Source organism: Stegostoma tigrinum, chromosome 22 (genome assembly GCF_030684315.1).
Source record: "Stegostoma tigrinum isolate sSteTig4 chromosome 22, sSteTig4.hap1, whole genome shotgun sequence".
Lineage (NCBI taxonomy): Eukaryota > Metazoa > Chordata > Chondrichthyes > Orectolobiformes > Stegostomatidae > Stegostoma > Stegostoma tigrinum.
In genome coordinates, this window is record NC_081375.1 from 39,294,931 (window position 1) to 39,316,964 (window position 22,034).

Consider the following 22,034-nt stretch of genomic DNA (forward strand, 5'->3'; position numbering starts at 1 on the left):
TGTTAATTTTTTTTCACTTCTATTGCATTTTAAACCTCTTTGTCTTTGATTTTTTTTATTATGATCCTTGACTGCATTAACTTTTTATTAGGGCCTAACTTCAAAGAATGTACATTTCATGGATCAAACCAATTTTATTTTAAAACCTTACTGAAAGTCAACATTGCAACCTAAAACATTTACTTGACAAAATTCCCTCTTCAGAAAGTTGGAAGTACGTAGGAATGGAATATGTTGATTTACAATGTTCTGGCACTCAAACACAGCTGACAGAGTGCAATTATTCTAGTGGGTGGGTTTTGTCAAATTATATTCACTCATAAGCCTTATTTGATTTATATGGGATTTTATTGCCTTTCTTTGCTTCCTGTGATTATATAGTTGAATCTAAGTTCCATCAATGGGGAAATTGCCATATCAACCAAAAACCGAGGAGCAAGGAGTGAATTCTACAGCCCCAAACTGTAGACTGTAGATATTCAGTGTATAACACAAGTGTTATCATTATAGGTTTTGCAATTTGAAAGCACCACATGACAGTTCAGCACACATGTGAGTTCACATAAGGTCTCTGACTAGTAAACTAACGTTTAAAGGAGTAATGACGCTTCTCCCATGTTGTGAAAATTGATAGGGATCCAGAATGAAGCATGATCATGATTGCAAACTCAGTAAGAATCATGTGTTTTCCAATGCTTGCTTTTATCCTCTATTCTGACACACACTCTTTGAGGCTCTCCCCACCACAATATTTTAAGACTATTTTATTAACACTCTGGAATGTTCGTCCAAAACCTCCCTTGCTGACACCTCACAATGTTGAAAATTATCCCTTCAATTATGTCTTCCATCGTCTGCCTTAATTTTTTTTCCAACTTTCTGCATTGTATTCACATTTTGATGTTTTAAATGAAAACTCCGGGTACGTGCTGTTTTTGTCAAATTAAATTTTTACTGAGGGGTATTAACTGTTGCAGTGAGTTGATTTATTTTCCTTGTGTCTCTGTGGTCAAATTCACTTCATATTTATTGCAAAGAAAACTCTTTCCATTTGTAGTAAGGATTTTACAAACCTGGCAATTTCATGTCCATTTCTTGAAGAATTGTATCTCCAAACCAGAGAGCACAGATTTGAAGTATTTTGCAAAGGTAAAATAAGAAAATAAAGTCTCACATGATCAGTAGTTAGGGTCTGGAATGCATTGCTAGAAATTACAATGGAGGGTATTACAGGGTTACTGAAACAGAAACAATGTACAGGCCTATGAGGAAAAGACAGGAGATTGGTATGAAGTCAAAATGCTTAGAGAGGTCTTGCAAACATAATTGGCCAAATTCTACAATTTTGTCAAAGGCACAGGGGTCTATGGTCATCTCTTCTCTGATAAAATGTTGGATGTAATCGCTGTTCGGAAAGGCAAATCTGAACAAATGATCACAAGTTCATGATGCAAATATTGAAAGAGGCTATTCAGGCCGTCAAATCTATATCACCATTTGATGAAATCATGGCTAATAATGATAGCCCACAACTCCACTTATGAGTCTTAACCTCATAAATCTTGATTTCCTACTGACTAAAAAACCTGTCTGCATCAGCTTTGAACATTTTTAAAGTTTCAGTATCAGCAGCCTTCTACTGTAAAAACTTATATCATCTTGGTACTTGCCTGAGAGAAGAAGTTCCCTTCTAATCTCTGACCTAACTGGGCAATGCCTTATTCCGAGTTTATGCTCTCTGGTCTTAGACTTTCTTGCAAGGGGCAGCAACCTCTTTGCATCTACCTTCTCAAGCCCCTGAAGAATCTTATGCCTTCAATAAGGCCATTGCTCAATCTTCTTAAATTCAATGAGTACAGGCACAACCTACTTAATCCCTCCTGCTAACATCTTTTGTTCATAAAAGAAAACTTCACAAAACGAGCCAACACTAACCTGCATCAACTTTTAAATCCACGTGTCATAAAATGTAAAAAATATACACATTTTAAGACACTCAATAGATTGGTTAGTCATCTTAAGCTGTTGGAATAAGGATCCCAATACAGAGTCAAAGATTAGAGGGGAGATGACGAGAATATTATTTACATATTAAATGCAATGCTGTGGAATACATTGCCTGAAAGGAAAGTGGAATAGTAACTTTCAAAAAATGAATTGAATGAATCCTGAAAAACAAAAAAAAACTGATTAATGAGATAGAAAGACGAGCGGAATGAATTAGACACATCCAAAGAGCCAGAAAAGTCAAAGGCCAAATGGCCTCTGTGTCTTTTACTATAGAGTCAAAGCAAGACGCCTGCCCACCTCCCGCATCAATGCCTCCTGTCCAAATGCTCCTTTTATGCCTGACAGCAATTTATATCTGCCAAACCAATATACAGCTTTCTTTTGTTGAGTATTCCTAATGTGTTCATGGAAAATAGTGCTCTGTGATAAACAACATAAAAGTGCTAAATTAAAATCACTTTCCCATAAGCAATCATTTAATAATTGTAGTTTCTATTCCTAACCTGTAATTTTTAACTATAAAATGCTGCTGGTTGCTTTGAACCTAACAAAATAGAATGTTACCATCAATTCTTCTTTCTGCTCTTTTTTTATAATAAATGAGAATGGTTTAGATAGTGAGGTGTGGAGCTGGATGAACACAGCAGGCCAAGCAGCATCAGAGGAGCAGGAAAGCTGACGTTTTGGACCTTCATTTTCTGAAGAAGGGTCCAGGCCTGAAATGTCGGCCTTCCTGCTCCTCTGATGCTGCTTGGCCTGTTGTATTCATCCACCTCTACACCTTGTTATCTCAGATTCTCCAGCATCTGCAGTTCCTGCTATCTCTAGTTTAGATAGTGCCTGGTGGTGCACTGTAACAAAATAAATGCAAGCCCAATGGAAATTTACAAAGGAAAATTAAATCAAAATGGCTTTTACAGGGGTTATAATGTACCAGCGCAGGCTCAAAGGGCCCTGAGGCTGTTTTATCTTCTGTCGACTGTTGTGTTCTCAGCCCTTACAACCCAAATAATACTGGAGGACTGAACCATGGCTGCAGACTCTTTATGCCCTTCCTCAATGGACATCTGAGTGCAGCTATACTCATGAAAAAGGACCACAAAGGAGGGTGTGATGATTCCTTCAGCAGCCTGCTGTCCGGACTATTGATGGTCTCATTGACCAAGCCCAAGACCAAATCCACAAGAAGTCCCTCCAACCTGCCTGCTCTTCTCTGAATGAAGTGTCCACTGATCTGGAGAATGGGGCTAATAAAGTGCAACCTGTTTCACATTTTTAAATGAGCAGTAACTATGTTGGGCAGCCCCTACTGGGATACTGCCCAACTAATTAATAGTGTAGAGGATAAATCATTACCGAGTCTCAATGAGAAGCAGCATTTGTCTTAACAGAAAGATATAGTTTACTGCATGATAGCAACAGGTGCAAGCTACATTGACTGGTTAATTAGAGCTACAAAGGCTATCAGCAGGCAGAGATTGTACATCTCTCTCCATCAGGATCTCAGGCCAGACTGGCTCTTCTCCAATCAAAGACTATGTGACATCATCAGACTGAATGAAGCTTAATGCAGCTTCAGCATTGGCTCTTTCAAAACCATTACATTAAACAAGGAGTAGGAGGAGCTGTGAGTGTGAGAGAGGGTGGAAGCCTGAGGATCAGGGGAGTGGACAGTGGAAGAATCAAGGAGAGAAGTAGTGAGCAGGAGAATTGGGAGAGGGAGGGGATGAAGCAGCAATTTGTTTTTAAGAAAGACTGAGCACATTCAGCAACCTGCTAAAATGAAAATAGTGGCTACACTGTCCAGAGAATGCTTCTAATTTACAAACCACACGAAAACTATATATATAATTTTCAAAAGGGCATATCTGCATTGCATTTACTGCTTGATGTGCAGTCTTCTCTAAATAGAAGCTTCCAGAACAGATCAAGTCATTGACTTTGAGCATACTTCCATTCTATCTTTGAATATGAATCCAAGCTCCCAATTGCCTTGCCATTTCAATTCTTCTTCTCACTTTGGCCTTCCCCCTCCTCACCTTCTATATTGTTCCAGTGCAATTCAATGTCAATGTCTTCAAACTTCAGCTACAGCTCCTACCTTGCCCTGCCAGTGGATGCTGTCACTGGGTGCATTAGCATTTCTGAAAGTGAGGAGAGAACAGCATTCCCTCCTACCACTACCAACACACCCACAACTGCATAATCTACTTTCTGGCCAAAGGTAATTTGTTAAAGTTCACATTGTTGTTTAATTATGGTACTGTATCAAATCATTTTTTTAAATTTAAATTCACTTAAGTGTATAGAGACAGTGCCAAAAAGAGTGATTTAAATTGCTTACATTTACAAATAGGTGTTATGAGCCTGAAGACAGAAACAATATGGTTTATAAGCTGTGGTTTGAAGCTCTAAGCATCTGGAATCTAGCTGTAGGCCAGCTGCCCCAATGTACAGAACTGAATCTTCTTTTAGAAGTGTTATATTCGATTCAAGTCCCATTGAACTGTTGTTTCTGGGTACAGCAAAACATGTTTCTTTGTTGCTCTACAGATAGCCTTTGTTGCCCTGTGTTCTCTTGGAAAGAATATGAAAAGAGCTGTTTCACGTGTACTTACTAATACATTAATCATTCAGAACTCATGTACTGTTGATGTCAAAAAGTAAGAAAGTGCATATTCCCTATAGGCATCCATTCCATGAGTTTCTCATAGCATGGTTTGCCTTACATTTCCTGTATCCCACCACATACTCTACAAACAGCAGATCTGAACCCTGCAGGCACCCTTACTGCATTTTGTCTATGCTGTTAAATGTCTATAATGATCCAGGGGAGGATCATCCTTTGTGTTTATTTTACATTGAATCAAAGAAGATGCATTTCCATGCCCAGTGAAGCAAAAGTAGATAGATTTTTGAATAGTAAAGACATTAAGGGGTATGGTGAGTGGGCAGGTTAGTGGAGCTGAGTCCATGAAAAGATAAACCATGAATTTATTGAATGGTGGAGCAGGCCTAATGAGCCAGTTGGTCTACTCTTGCTCCTTTGCCTTATGTTCTTATTTATCAAATTATTCAAAGAAACCCATGTCCTGTTTGAAAAGGAGATCGAAAAAGTGAAATGTCCAACTCTTTCCCAATCATTAAAAAATATGGTTCGAATGAATAAGCAGAGTGAAATTCTGGGGTGGGGCACTTGATTTTACAGCCAACTCAATTTGGCATGTCTGATTTTTTTTAGAGTTGCAAATAAAAATGAAAATCAGATGAGAGGCATTCCTAATTCCAATGAAAATGTAGTGTGTGAAATAATGTCCTCCTGATCTCTGGGGTAGAAACTTGTGGTCCATATCACCCTTCAAGGCTCAATGGCCATAGAATTTGTGATTAGTTAAGCAGCTCTATCAGCCTAGAAATCCTACTGAGATGTCTGATAGCAGGCAGTATGAGCGCAGAGTTACTTGGTCAGCCATCCTGCAGAGGGAACTGGCAAACCACTGCAGTACTTTGAACAATCTAATGAAAGCCTATGGTCACCCTTTTTGGATGGTATCCAAGGAGAGAAAATTTAGGTGAAAGTAAGGTACAGACTCCATGCTCTCAATCTAATCTTCAAACTTGATTATATAATGGAAAATACTTGAATTAGAATAGAAAATACAAAGAAATAACTACGCACATGGAATAAAAATTGTTAAAGTCAGAAGCTATATATAAGCTAAAGTCCGGAGTGTAATTCTTACTGTAATTCAGAACTGGGATGAATCACTTCTGAGCCTTTAACACACAGCAGTTTGAGAATTGAGGCAGTATATGCAACAGAACCACAGCGCTAAAGAAGTCCACAAGTTTGAATCCTGGTCTGTGCCAGGTTGAAACCTACAAAATACTTAAGGGTTGATATAGGTAGGATGTTTCAGAGATAAGGGGAACTGCAGATGCTGGAGAATCTGAGATAACAAAGTGTGGAGCTAGATGAATACAGCAGACCAAGCAGCATCTTAGGAGCACAAAAGCTGACGTTTCAGGCCTAGACCCATCATCAGAAAAGGGTCTGTTGAAGGGTCTAAGCCCAAAACGTCAGCTCTTGTGCTCCTAAGATGATGCTGGGCCTGCTGTGTTCATCCAGCTCCACACTTTGTTATCATAGGTAGGATGTTTCCTCTGTTTGGGAGTCTAAAGCCAGAGGATATAATTTAAACATAAGGGAGATGGCACTTAGTTCAGAGATGAGGAGAAATTATATGCAAAGGTTTGTGAACCTTGGAATTCTCTACCACCGAGGACTGTGGAGGCTCAGTATTTGATTTTGTTTAAACAGAGATTGATAGATTTCTGATTAGCAGTGATGTGCAAAGCTGTGTGGATGAGTTGAATAAAAGACATTGAAGTGTTCAATTACCCATGATCTTATTGAATACTGGTGCTAAAGGGCTTACTCCTGTTCCCATATTCTCTGTTCGTTACTGTCAGACGGGAGGTAGTATGATGTTAGAATTGATTTCAAAAGTCCCTGGCTAGTAATGGGAAAATCATCCAGTGCTGATCATTATGGCCACCGTTCACCAATGCTGTTGGGAATATGCAACTTTTGAGCTGAAGACTGGAACAAATTCAGTATTAATGTTCCTTGTTCAAATAACTTTTGACATTGTGAAATTAAAATCCCTGTGAGGAAACATCGCTGACTTTGAGTGAGAGATAAAATAGAGAAGAATGTTTTCCCTTTAAGGTATAAATTGACCTGTTATGATTTCCTACTTCTTTTTGTTAAAAGAATAATGTCTTTTAAATAAAACGCAGAAATCTAATAAACTTTACCAACAGCCAAAATAAATTAAGATGCTTGTAATTATTAATTTGTTAAACTTTCCTTCGTCCATTTTAGAGCTAGTTTTACAAGCCCAGCTGCAACTGTCTAGTTTTTTAAGTGCATGTTATAAATCCATTTGTATGTTGCCCAGATTTGCTAAGCATAAAATTTAAAAGTTATAGTACCACAGTGTCCTGACTTATAGTACAGACTATCTCCCAGTGGCATCATGGGTGCATAAAACCATCCCTTTACTATTGAATTTGTCAAAACAGATAATGATTATATGGTGACTATGTCAATGTTAATTAGATATGGAAAATAATGTTCTGGTAAGAGCATTTTAAATTAGGAGATTTTATCTGTATTTGATGTAATATTTGCACGTAAATGCAGAAAAAGGATGGATTTTTAAAATCTGTATCGTAATCTAGTTTCCTCTAGTCTCGGCTATATCAGAATCAGGATATTTCCAACTGGAAATATTTTTGCCTTCAAGAGAGTATTTTACTGGACGAGGCAATGTTATCTCCTTTAAAATAAGAAAATGGAGGTACATATCATGGTATTGAAGAATCCAACAGACATTTACTACAGCTATCTATTATAAACAAACTTTAAATTTCTCAAGTAGTTGTGTATTTGGGTTAGTGTTAAGCTGCAGTTTTACAATTAAGGAACATGCTTTCAGTAAAGGTTCCTGCTTGAAATGATCCAAAGTAAGAGGAAATGTGAGATCTTATATACTCAGCTTATATGCAATAGTGTAGTGATGATGTCATAAGTATGTATCTTCAATGTATAGTGTCCATGAGACAACTTTTAAACTGTTTGAGAGGATAAATAAACAAAGAGCAACTAATTCTTCTGGTAAGGATGCTTGGTCTGCTGTGTTCATCCAGCTCTACACCTTGTTATCTTAGACATATCCTGAGAGCTAAATGTTTAGAACTGATATACAGGAAGCACCTCTTCATACATTGGTAACTGAAAATCTTGAACACTGTCTCCTAAAAAGGAATTAAGACTGGTTCAATTGAACATTTCAAAATTTGAACAGATATTTGCATATTTTTGTTCAGTCAAGCTTGTCAAGGACTAAAGACTCTTAGCAGACAAATAGAATTAACAACTGACCCAAGCGAATGATAGTAATGAAATGAAGGGTTGAATGGCAAATGCAATAAGGCTGTTTGAATTCACCACCAAGGGAGGGAAAATGTGCTATTCATTTACTTTAGTCATGGATGCCACATTTTTGAGATATCATTGGAAGAAGGAAAGAGATGCAGTATTTTGAGATTCAAGAGATCACATAGAGGACAAAAAACCTCAGAATGTCTTGGTTACGAACTGCTTGACATGCACACATTACATTTGACTAAAAAGAAATCTAACCTTCAATGTATTTCAAATTAATTACATGACTAAACAAGATGTATAAATAAATACAGAGCATTTGTGGTTCAAGTTACATGACTGAGATTGCAGTTAATTATGAAGGTGATGACCTAGGAAATATATTAACTGGTACCAGATAAACATTTTTTAGGCCTGACTACATCCTTGAAAATAAATTTTTAAATGGCTGATTTTTTATTGTTGTAATCAAAAGTGGAAAAAGCATAAAATGTATGAAAATACTTATGTACAAATACTTTCATTTTGTTTTTCTTTACATGGGATCGATTTTTCACCAAGCAAATGCTCCTAATTTGATATGTGTCACTGAGCAAAAACACATAACAGAGCAAAATCTTCAGAAACAAGACCTCAAATAACTCAAAACCTAATTCTGACCAACTCACTTAATATTTACAACAGAAAAAATAGATATTAAAAAAGCAGCCTACAAATAGCACATCACTGAAAAAAATTCATGTTCTTGTAATCTGGAGTTGACCTGCTGTAAGGAAATTCCACTGCCATACGACCTCCTCACAAGTCCACTGCACTAAATGAATGTGATTATATTAGCGACAAAGACAAACTACTGCAAAGTAGACTGATATAAAGATAAATGCACATCATTCATTGTACATACCCTGAAGTTCAGATTTAATCTTACAACAATTCCTTGATTTTCTCCTTAAAATCTAACGTCAGACCGTGATTGATAACAGTGGAGTACTTGTCTAGTTGTTTCTCAGTAGCAGTAAGGTTAGCCTTTCTAAGGGGTTCATATCCAACTATTAACCTCTTGAGAGCTGGCAGCAATAGCATTTCTGCAACAAATTAAAAATGATAAGAAGTCAATTCCTTTCCCCATTTATTCAGAGAATACTGGTCCTTCAGTGAATAATCCAGTAGGATTTATGCTGGAATAGGAAACAGAGAGCTAATTAAAGCACAAGATGAGATCTGAATGCTTTAATTAACTCAAGATTCCCAATTCAAACATAAAACATGTTCCACTGTTCACCACGTTCATTAGTGCACAGTGCAGGTTAGAGTATTTCAAATTTATAAGAGGCACACAGTTTGCTTTGTTGACCATAAATTAATTTTATAAAAAATATTGTTTATTTTAACAGGTAATATCTCAAAATGTTTCCTTAATTTCTTCTGTCTACTGCACAACGTTGACCGTTTAGGAATTCAGAATTTGTTCAGTTGATATGTTTTATATTAATGGTCTGTGGTCAGACAACAAAATAGATGCTGGATTCAGCTGTGCAGCAAAACAAATCAAAGCTAAGTAAATTTTTCTTTTAGTTTATAATGCTCACTATCAAAATTCATCGAAAGTCATATTTTACAGATGTTCTGTGATAGAAAACATATGAATGATGAATATTGCAAAAAAAAGCACTTTATATTCAGTGAGTTAATCTGCTACAGTACTTTCTTTTACTCTGCTGCAAAATCAATTTGATTAAATAACATCTCATTATCAAATATGACATAAATTATGAAAGGTAATTTGATAGACTAAATATAATATTTGAAATTTTACTCCTAATCTGCTACTGATATTGTGAAGTGCTGGCTAATGGAAGACATATTTTATTAGTCAATTTGGAAACCTTGGCATTTGCTCTTTGAAAATTTATTTTTCTAAAGTGTATCCTTATTATTGTTTCTTGATAAATGGCTCCAGATTGTCTCCCTTATTTGGGAATGATACTGCCACGGTATGAATAACTGCTATCAACAGTGTAACCTTGACAAAATCAGATGCCGTCTCATGAGTCTTATGAACGGGCATGATTGGCTATTAGTGACAGCAACACATAGTTGCCTTTTTAAGTTTTTTTTTGTCCGCTAGTTGCACCAATCAAAAGTCAAAAAGCTTGCGACATCCAAATACGGTAAAGAACGTGATCGTGAATGCTCTATCAGATCGGTATCTTGTAGATCTGGGCGCAAAATATACTCCTCAGCTGCCAAAGGGTCATTCGCTTCTCAGGTTTCTACTGTGCCATCACAAAGATTATCTTTGTACACAGAGAGCAATTAATTACACTTCATACAGTTACTCAGTGCCGCTTAATCCTATTGCAAGGTCCGAAATGAAATGGCAACTCTATTCTCCAGTTTCGTACTGCATGTTGGAATGCTGTGCCAAAATGTTCCAAGATAAGTCAATTTGGAAACAGAAAATACTGCACAGTAAAGCTTTTATTCATTTGTACTAATTGGCGCTGAACCGAATCAATTTTTCTGAGCAGATCATTGCTGACTTCAAATCAATAATAGAGATCACAAACCCAAAGGCTATTTTTAATACGTTATCCAAAACTTCAATTTATGTTGAAAACTTTATTAAATCAATGCTGGTAATGTTGTTCTAAAACATCTCCAATTTTCTTTTGTATCTCTCACAAATGTGGGTATGTCTGGCCTCACAAGCACTCATTGCCCACCCCTAATTGCCCAGAGGGCAGTTAAGAGTCAACCACATTGCTGTAGGCTGACAGATTTCCTTCTGTAAAGGAAATTAGTGAACCAGATGGGATTTTCTCCAATTGTTGACAATGGTTTTGTTGTCATTACTGAACCCTTAAATCTACATTTTTTATTGAATTCGAATTCTACCATCTGCCATCGCAGAATTTGAACCTGGGCTCCCAGAACATTTGCTGAGCTTCTGGATTAATAGTCTGACAATAATACTACTAGGACATTGCCTCCCCTTTATTGGACTTGTCAGTCTGTTAAAATATCGTTGCATCTCTTAAAATATTACTCAGTACGACGCAGATCAGTTCAAATTGAGCAATATAATTTGATATAATTTTATTTGTCTTCAACTGATGATCTGGTGTGGAATTAAAAAAAGTTGAAGGAATCTAACCATTTGAAGATGAAGGGTGTAGGCCCGAAACGTCAGCTTTTGTGCTCCTGAGATGCTGCTGGGCCTGCTGTGTTCATCCAGCCTCACATTTTATTATCTTGGATTCTCCAGCATCTGCATTTCCCATTATCATTTGAAGAATTTGTTTTGTTAATATACTTTTAACTGTATTTGCAGTTTTCTTCTTAGAAAAAAAAACTTATTTTTCCATGAGATATTGGAATCACGAGCTAGGCCAATATTTATTGCTGTTACTTAATTGCTCTGGAGAAGGTCATGTTCAGCTGCCTTCTTGAATTCCTGCAGTCCACTTCATGTAGCTATGCTCAGTGTGCTGTTAAGAAGGGAGTTCCAGTACTTTGGCCCAATGACAGTGAAGGGACAGTGATATATTTCCAAGTCAGCATGATTTATGATTTGGAAAGGAACTTGCTGGTGGTGGTGTTCCCATGTATCTGTTGCTGTTGTCCTTCTAGGTGGTAGAGGTCACAGATTCAGAAGGTCTGTTGGAGGAGCTTGGCTGGGTTGCCGCAGTGTATCTTGTAAATGTCACCATGTCACAGCACTTTTTTTTCCTTATTTGGTCATAGGATATGAGTGCCATGGGTGCTGCCAGCATTTACAACTCAAGGTTAACTGCCTTTGAGAACATGGTGTTCAATCACATTCTTGAACCCCTGCTGTCCACGATGCCCATGGATATGCACAGCTTGGTAAAGGAGGGTGGTCCAGGATATCTAACCCAGTGGGAGTGAAGAAACAAACATGTAGTTCCAAGTCAGGATGGTGTATGACCTTGGAGGGGAACTTGAAAGTTGATATTCTGAAGCACCTTCTGGCTTTGTTCTCCATGGTAGAGGCCATGTGTTTAAAATATACTATAAAAGAAGCCTTGGGAAGTTGCTATAATACATCTTCTAGATTGCACCTCTTAGTGATACTGTGGATTAGTGATAGAAGGAGCAATTGCTTGAGATAGTCAACAAGATTTCAATCAATTGGACTACTTTGTCCTGGATGGAGTTGACCTTCTTGAGTGTTGTTGATGAGCCCGAGCAAATGGAGAGAATTATATCACAATTCTGACTGATGCTCTGTAGATAGTGGACAGGTTTTGGGAAGTCAGACGCTGAGTTACTTGCCTCAGAATTCCCATTCTCAGACTTGCTCATTGCTGTCTTAATCATGTGGCTCATCAAGATAAGTTTCTTGTTCATAACAACCCTGTGTCTGTTCATGGTGGGAGATCCAACTATATTAGTTCTGTTGAACATTGGGGAAAATGGTTAGATTCTTGTTGTTGAAGACGGACCTTGTTTTAGATGTGTGTGATGGGAATGTTAGTTGTCTCTTATTAGCTCAGGCTCTTATTTGTCCAGGCCTGGCAGCATTGAAATACTGATCAGTTTTATGTTTGAAAAGTTCAGATTAATACCAAACTGTAGAATTAGTTATTATCCATTCTTCTCACTGTATAATTATCATCAATAACAGATTTATGAGGACCTCTTGTTGCTAGCAAACTTTGGACTCAGTTAAACGCTCCCACAATATGAAGGTAGATCATTCTCACCTCATCTCTGGAAGTCAGTTCTTTTGTCCATTTTTGCATCAAAGATGAGGTCTGGAGCTGAATGGTATTAATGGAAGTTAAATCGAGTGTTAGCGATCAGGCTATTGTTAGGTAAGCACTGATTGAGAGCACTAAAGTCAATCACATTGACTGATAATTGAAAGTGTACTGATAATGTGGTCAAGTTGAATATATCCTGCATTTTGTTTTGTGAAGAAGACAGATCCTGGACAATTTTCCATATATTTGTGTAGCTGCCAGTATTGTAGCTTTACCGAAACATTTTTATCATAGAATCCCTGCAGTGTGGAAACAGGACCTTCAGCCCAAAAAGTCCACACCGACCCTCAGAGCATTCCCCCTACAACCCACGTAATCTACACATCCCTGAACACTCTAGGTAATTTAGCACGGCCAATCCACCTAGTCTGCACATCTTTGGACTGCGGGATGAAATTAGAGCACCTGGAGGAAACCCACAAAGACAGGGTGGCAATGTGCAAACTCCACACCCAGGCCTTGGCGCTGTAAGGCTGAAGTGCTAGCCACTGAGCCACTGTGCTGCCCCCACCATTAATCACAGTGTGACCATATTTCTTCAGTGATGCACTGAGATGTCATCAGAACTCACAGCGCTTACTGTATTCACTATGTTCAGCCATTTCCTGTCATCACAATGTGTGAATCAAATTGGTTGAGGATTGACATGTGTGATGCTGAGGACTTTAGGAGGAGGCCAAGATGGATCATCCACTCAGCAATTATGGCTGAAGGTGATTTCAAGTGGTTCAGCATAGTCTTTTGTCCTGACTTGCTGTGCTCTGCCATTATTGAAAATGGGGAGTTTATGGAGCTTCATTGTCAAGGCAACCAAATCAGTTCCTCTCTCTATTCCACCAAAATCCTGCTAACATATAGAAAAATGAGCTCCTGTGTCACATTATTAATCATGCGTTCTATTTTATTTTCTGTTGATTCTGCTGTCCCGTTTATTTTTTCTTATTTCAAATTTCGGATACCAACTTGTGATCTTTCTTTTCGTTTTAATTCTGATAAAATAAACTCTGACACATCTCTTGTAAAATCCAGACAAATAAGAGAAATGTCTTGATAGATTAAGGAATAATATGAATACTTTTCTTAAACTGTTCATCTATTCATGATTTTTTTCCTTTGCTATTGGCTTAGATCTTAAAATCTTTGATTATTCTTCCTCTTCCAGCAGGTTACTTTCAACCTCAATTCTTTCCAAAAAATTAGACATTAATCTGTGTTGATTTATATTGCATAAGGTTCACAGATTTGCTGAGTAATTTTATGATCTTTCCTCCAATTTTCATACATTTGTCTTCTTTATGCTTTTCAAGGTATGGTCTGATGAGAGCTGTGTTCAGTTTGATCATAAGCTCCTTTGATTTCCATTCCTCTGTTTTGCATGAACACTCATAAATTCTGCTCTATTGGTAATCCTGGTTACTGCATGACATTTGCTGAATGTAGAGACGATAAAGAGTCCTTTGTCTCTTCTCAGTTCACACTGCATAATTGTACAAGAGTATCTCCTACTTGTTAATCATAAACTGGAACTGAGTGAGGCAGAAGCACAATACACAGTTTTAACAGAAGGAGGCCAAAAGCAGCAATGGAAAGTAGCAATCAGAGAGAATTACATGAAAAATAGATTTTTATTACTGATGAAGTTTTAGCTCTGCCTTTTTGCACTTCTATGATAAAATCAGCAATTCCTACTGGAGAATAAAAAAAATTTAAAAAAAACTGCGGATGCTAGAAATCTGAAACAAAAACAGAAATAGCTGGTGAATCTCAACAGGTCTGGCAGCATCTATGGAGAGAAAGCACAGAGAGGGTTCTGAAGAGCGGTCACTGGACCTGGAATGTTGACTCTGCTTTCAGCCTGTTGTGTTTATTCTGCAATTTCTGTATTTGATTCATACCGGAGTATTGTCTCAAAATGCAAATAACTTTGGTACCAAACAAATCCCAATATCAAAACAGACATGCTATCCAGATCAATACACTTTGCAGCAACCAGGAATAAGAATCTTTCTTCTCCCAGCTCCGAAGCACTGAAATGCTTTGTAATATGATAATATAATAACTGAACTAATTTGGCAAACTCAGAATTAATTGGAAATTGTTTAGTGCAAAAGCATTTAGGCTATTCAGTACAAGGACATTGAGTGAACCATTAATGCAATATTGTAAAAATAATTACATTGTACTTTTCATCATCTGACAAAGTGTATGTGGTAAAGTTAATATTAGATTTTCGTCAGAAATATATGATACAGCTATTAAATATAGTGTAATTTTCCCCTCCTGGAGGTGGAGAGATAAATGGAGAGTAGGGTAAATAAGTGAATGAGTTGACTTTGACAAAATACTCAGGCCATTCTGGTCATTTCACAGATTTCAATTTCTGACTGATAAGGTCTACTGGAGACTTCCTCGACTTGTCACTATTTAAGACCCATAAGTCATCAATTAAGGATCTCTGAAAGGCATCAAGTTGTTAATTCTCTGAACCCTTGCCTTCTTGGTGAAAGAGAATGATGGGTAATTTCCTGATGGGAAACCAGTGCAACCTGTCTGCTGGAGTTGGGGGCAGGGGGAACTCTATTTCCTCCAGGCTGGGGGCTTTCAGTGGCACAGAGGTGGAGCATGATGGCACCTTCTGAAAGCTGCTCCCCTGCCTTACCTCCCATTTCCCTCATCGCCCTTGATGTCACCCCATGACAAGAATAAAAAAGAAAATCCCTCGTCTTCTCACCACTGGATACTCTGAGGTATCTGTGCAGACCTGTGGTCTTCAATATGCAGAACCTGCTGCCTCTAATTGAACAACTGCTTCTGGCAACCATGGACGCTGGTGTCAATGCATTAGGCTTAGAAACGCACCCACGTTGGCCCGTCACTTCTCTCATATGGGCGTGGCTGGAGTATTAGCTACCACATAATATACTCATTCGCACACTTTGACTGAAAGTAGGAAAATCATACTGACAAATCTGAATGCCATGTACAAGTAACACATAGGTAGTGGCAAGCAGTGGCTGATCTTCAGAGTGTGAAATAATTCTAGTTGGAAATGTTGGAAATCTACTTTTCAAAACAATCTGACTGCTGGCCTCTTCTTCTCTACTAGTATTACAATGATGAAACTTTCTGACTTGGAGATCAAATGAATGCTGCTCAATGATATTGAACACAGAAATGCAGAGTTTTGACTGTGTGACATTGGTTATCAGCATAACTCAACTGAAAACATCCAGATCAGAGTAACAGAATACTCAATTTAAGCATGTTACATCAAGAGTGGCTTTCAGTTCTCAGTGCAGGTATAAAGCATATCAGATTGGAAGAAGGCCAGCCAACAGACTCCTCATGTTGTCGAATTGAAATAGCAGCCAAGGCAAGTTTACGTCAAGTGCATCTGTTCGCAACAGTTGCATGAGGTTCTTCCAATTCTCCTTTTCAGGAAGGCATAAAGGCACCAGTAGGCATGGTTCAAATATTTTCAAAACCTTCATGTTTGACTTACCCAGGAACTGACTATTTTACATCAAGGAACAGAGTGAATAGTATAATTTCTCAAACATATTTTCAGTGATTTAGGTTATGTGTTTTCATGGATGGTGTTCTAGACACTCTCCTTAAACATACAGTTATTGTACTTAACACATTTTCAATAATTTTAATAAAACTGCACTGGATTACTACTCTTAAATATTTCAATTAATATGTTTCACTAAAATATTTAAATGAACCATTTTGTTCATTACCTGATTCATTGAAGAGTTTAATTTTATGTTTGTGCAGAGATTGGACTGAAATTTGAACCAAAATTTCAGTTCTGGAAAGTCAGCACACTTCCAGTGCTAGTAGGAACTGCAGATGCTAGAGAATCTGAGATAACAAAGCGTAGTGCTGGATGAACACAACAGGCCAAGCAGAAGGGTCTGAAGAAGGGTCTAGGCCCAAACTGGGATCCGTGAATGACCCTTCTCTCTGTTTCTCAAAGGCAGCGTGGCAATCTGCCAGTGGCAGCCGTTTCTCTCTCACTGCTCCCATTCTAACAGCAGCGGGCCAGTTTGGGTTTGAGTTAAATTGACACCTTTAGCCTTTGGTTCCTGCTCAGTGGTCGACACTGAGCACTCCATAGAAAGAGAATATTGTGGTGGAGGTGGGACACCGAGAGAAGAGGAAAGAACACTGAGGTCGCTATTTCCCACTGCAGGCAATAGACCTGTCCCTGCACCTCTGATTCCCATGGGGCCTGATTGACCCCATGGTCCCGGGCGGTGCTGTAACATTAAATTGCGAACATCTAATGCACTTTCCCTGACCACGGGGAACACTTAGCCCGCTTGCGGTTTTTAAACAGCGGCAGATGTCTGCAATATTTTCTGCACATTATATTGAGATGAATTCTTTACCAGCAGGATCTCTAGTCCCCCATAACGTTGCAAGATATTAGCTTGTATCCATATGCATTTGTAGTCCTAAATATAACTTGGTTGTAAAATAATATGCAGAAGATTGAGTATTTTAACAACTTGCTTATTTAATTTCTAACCAAATCACAGTTCCCCAGGAAGGGGCACCCATGACAATAACTGGCAGCATTACTGTTCTCTGATTTTAAAGCTCACATGTTGTTACAAATGACCAACTCAAGAGTCCTTTTATATTTGCCCAACAAGTTTTGATGTGTGCCTAATGTGGTTTATCTTGAGGTGATCAATTAAGGCAACCACTTCGACTAAAGGCAGGATTCTTCGCCATGCATTCAGCTTACTTATTTACATGTCTTGGCAAACAGACTCGAATTGTCCATAGAAACCAAAAGAACTTCGGATGCTGCAAATCAGGAACAAAAACAGAAGTTGCCGGGAAAGCTCAGCAGGTCTGGCAGCATCTGTGAAGAAAAAGAAAACAATTAACTTTCATGTCTAATAACCCTTCCTTAGAACTGGGGGTGCGTGAGGAAGCCGTTCTGAGGAAGGGTCACCAAACTCGAAAAACATTAACTCTGATTGTTTTTCTTCACAGATGTTACCAGACTTGCTCAGCTTTTCCAGCAACTTGTGTTTTTGTTCGAATTGCACATAATTCAACTTGAGCAATATCAATATCATTATCAGAATCGGCGATTAAAATAAAACTAACAAACCGAATAATGAGATAAGTTGAATGCAATTTAGAGGTGATTATTACAAGAAGGTGTTACACGACCTCATGCATTTCCTCTAGAGGGGAAGGGGTGCTCTGAAGAGAGTCAAGCCAGACTCAAAATGTAAGTGATTTCTGAAGAAAGGTCCAGACCCAAAACATGAGCTTTCCAGCTCCTCTGATGCTGCTTGGCTTGTTGTGTTCATTCAGCTCCACAACTTGTTATCTCAAACTTCCAGTGCTGTTTGGTGCTTGGACAAAATTCAAAACTCCACAGCAGAACATTATTTGCAGGCATAAGTTCAAGCAGTTCTTCCTTCAGGGCAATAGGCCTTCCCAATTCGAGAAAAAGAGGTAATATGTCCTCTTCACAAAGGTATTATCACTTGTCCAATGAAACCAATGTCTCAGATGGAAATATTGACTAAATTTAGGGAATGGCATGTGACTTGTTTACAGCTATAATTTGGAAAAGCTGGGAGACAAGCTTACCAATCAAAATCAGTATCAATACATGCCTATGATTGCCAAATGTGAATCATTTAGAACCATGTTCTCAGTAATGTTTCATCAAAAGAGCTTTGGGTTTAGAGAATAAGGGAGGTGGATTGTTGCTGAAGATCTAAAATCATTCTTTGATTCATAGACTTTATAGAATACAAGCAATTATTAAAACCAAAGCATTCTCTGTCCTAAACTGGTCAAATGGCCACCCATTTTAACTCACCATCATAAGGTTTTCTTTTTGTAATATCTGATGTAAAACGAAAGTTTGGTGAAGCCTCATTGCGAGATACATAGCTTCAAATTGATTTTTCCGATAAATGGTTTGTCCTAGAGTGAAGCTTTTAGAAATAACCATAATTGAGTTACATTGGAGATCAGTGGAGGATTTCACTAATTTATGTTTAGTCATTAGCAGTGATTTAAATAAAAGCTTCCTTACAGGGTCATTTCACTTTCATTTTATTGATGTGGATATGAAATCCACAAGCATCTAGGTGTTCGATTAACTTGCAAAATAGTCCAATCTGACTCTGTGAGGTGGCATGGAAATAAATGGTTACTCCTCAAATTTCAGCCAGTATTCCTTGCTAGTGACAATTATGTATATTCAAGGTCTGCAATGATTTGAAAATTGACCAAAGGCACAATTCTCTCTACACACAGCCATTCTGACCAATGCACAATGCTGAGACCTGAAAAACACTGATGTGGCTGTAAATCATCCACAGTTAAAATGAACCATGAGACAGGGCTTTAATCTGTCTCCATCAAGGATTATTAGCTGTACCTTTGATGTGTTGTGGGATGTGAGTGCATGTTGCGGCTACATTGCAATCTTGGACAGGACTAAAAGCTGACGGCCTTTTCGGTTTGAGGCAAACAGGAAATGTCTCAACCATTCATCGTTATTCATTTTACTTTATCACATGAATAGGTAGAACATTCTTTCATCAGTCTCTATTATAACCAGCTTGAAGTGTAAACATATTCATGTAAATAGTGTAATACGTATCAAACTAAGTGAATGATGAATGCCTGACTGATCTGTCATGGTGGCCTTGTCTTTTCCCAAGATACAATTAGTGATCACCAAGCCCAGACTTACTTAAGTCATATCTTCCTATCTGCGTAATGTGATATGTACCACCAACAACGACATTGCCATACTTGAACATTTCATCTTGCGTCAGCTGAAATTAAATCTTGCTTCAATAGTAATATACAGGCAAGAGAAATGACAAGCCCACAAAGTCCATGACAAGTATCATTTAAGAGGTAGTGCATTCGACTGATTTGAAGGGAATGAATTATAAATGTTCTTTTTGGAAAGTCACACATGTCAAATAACACTGATCTGCTCATATAATATCACAATTCAATAGACTCAACTTTGATTTTCAGATTTCCCTTTCCTTGATTTGATTACTGAATGCAGTCAATACTTCCATCGCATCCTGCAAACAAACGGCTTACACCCGGGCTCCATCCCATGTGGGCTATTAGGCAGAATTGGAAGAGAAGTCCAGCATGACAAGATTTTGACGAAAGGAGCATCTGACTCCATTTTCAATGTTTTTCACAAGCGTTGAGGGCTCGGGGGGAAGGGGTGTGCTGTTGCATTGCAGGGGAGGGGCAAGTTTATCGTTACGCTGCATGAGTTGCCATTTAAGTGGGACCATTGCTTGTTAAATGCCTTGTTGACAGAAAACCGGCCTCATTAATATTCAAGATAGCAAAGTGTGGGGCTGGATGAACACAGCAGGCCAAGCAACATCTTAGGAGCATGAAAGCTGATGTTTCAGGCCTAGACCCTTCATCAAAAAAGGGGGATGGGGAGAGGATTCTGAAATAAATAAGGGGAGAGCGAGAGGGGTACTGAAGATGGATAGAGGAGAAAATAGGTGGAGAGGAGAGTATAGGTGGGGAGGGAGGGAGGGGATAGGTCAGTCTGGGGAGGACGGACAGGTTAAGCGGTGCGGGATGACGTTAGTAGGTAGGAAATGGGGGCGCGGCTTGGAAGCTTCTACATTTCAATGTTGCACTGTCACTGTAATACTGTAGCAAGGAGACTGCACTCTCAGGGCCACACACCCAGATCATGGGCTGAGACAGGCTGAGGTCTGGGTTCTTTACCTCTTGTCAGTGTGCTCACTAACTCTGAGCTTGCCTGGATGCATCTCTGTTTGGCATCACCTTGCCTTGACTTTGTGCACTTTGCTGTCTCATCCAAAGATACAAACCTTACATTCAACATTTCCTCTCAGTTGCATAGCAATTCCCAAGATTCTGCACACCATCCACGTCTTTGAGTTCTGGTTCAGAAAGTTGCTGCTGTGTATGGACTCGGACGCCCATGCAGACAGTAAGAAAATTAGAAGGAATGCTGTTGACATTACTTCTGCTTGCCTTGCTATTTAACATAGACACAATGAAAGGAAGCTTGTCATGGTTGCAGGCCTCATTTAGTTCAGGCTCAGAATGTCTTGACACGGTAAAGACAAGGGAGGCCTCCGCTTCCAGTCCAGGGGTTTGGGTATGGTCAGTCGGCCACTTAGGGTGGTCAGAATGTTCTCCACAGAGCTACTGAATGTTAGGCAGACAAGCGATTGTCTTCAGTCTTTCTGCTCTATGACTGGAATAAGAGATGCAGGTATTATGAGAGTTGGAAGTGGGTGGCATAGCCATTAGCTTTGTTGCAGATGGGGAGGAGATCCAAGTGTGTGATTATGGAATTCAGAGGGGATGCAGGGTTAGTGGTGTGAGGGTTTGGCGTTGGTGGCAGTGAATGAGAAAACTGTTACCGCGTAAGGTGAAAGTGGTAGAACATGAGCATTGGTTGGAGGTTTCTCCTGCATCAGAGATACAGCAAGTGTGAGATATTGGAGAGAACAGGATGACACTGACACTGGTAGTGTGAAGAAGGTCATTGATCTTCTTCCTACAGTGCTGGGCTTAGACCAGGCCGGCATGTTCTGGTGCTGTGGTCCTCACTCTTAGTACTGGGAGAAGAAGGCATCCTGCTTCTGCACCATCCTATCCAGCAGGAGCTCCCACATTCTTACGATATATTAAGATGCTGATGTCCACTGGGTGCCACGTCCAGGGCAAATCTCAGGAACCGTGCAGGACAGCTCCAGCCTGAGAGAGTTGGTTGGGTGCATAGCAGACTTTTGAAGATGGCACAGGGGCAAGTGATGGTGTTGAACTCTGGGATATGACTGGGAAGATGCAGTTGGAAATGGGCATGAGGAATGCTACAGGAATTGATGTTTTGGTAAGATACAGTGGGAAATCTCACCAGGTCTAGCGGCGGAAATTATTCGAAACACCTAGTGCAACTCAGATTTAGACAAAAAAAAGTGAGATACAACCTAATAAGTTGCTAGTTAAATGAATGTGACCTCTTTGCAGCAAATCTTATTTTGCTGACATTCTTTTGTAATTAGCATTGATGATATAACAGTGATCTAGCAATTAACAATGAAGGAAAAAGCAAGTTGAAGAAATTCATTCACCATGGACTTGCTGGAATGAAAACATAGCTTGCTATTTCCCGTTGCAAATGTAATGTGTAAAAATAGAAAAAAGCTGGAAGTGAACAGCAGCCTGGGCAACATCTGTGGAAAATAAGGCAAAGTTCA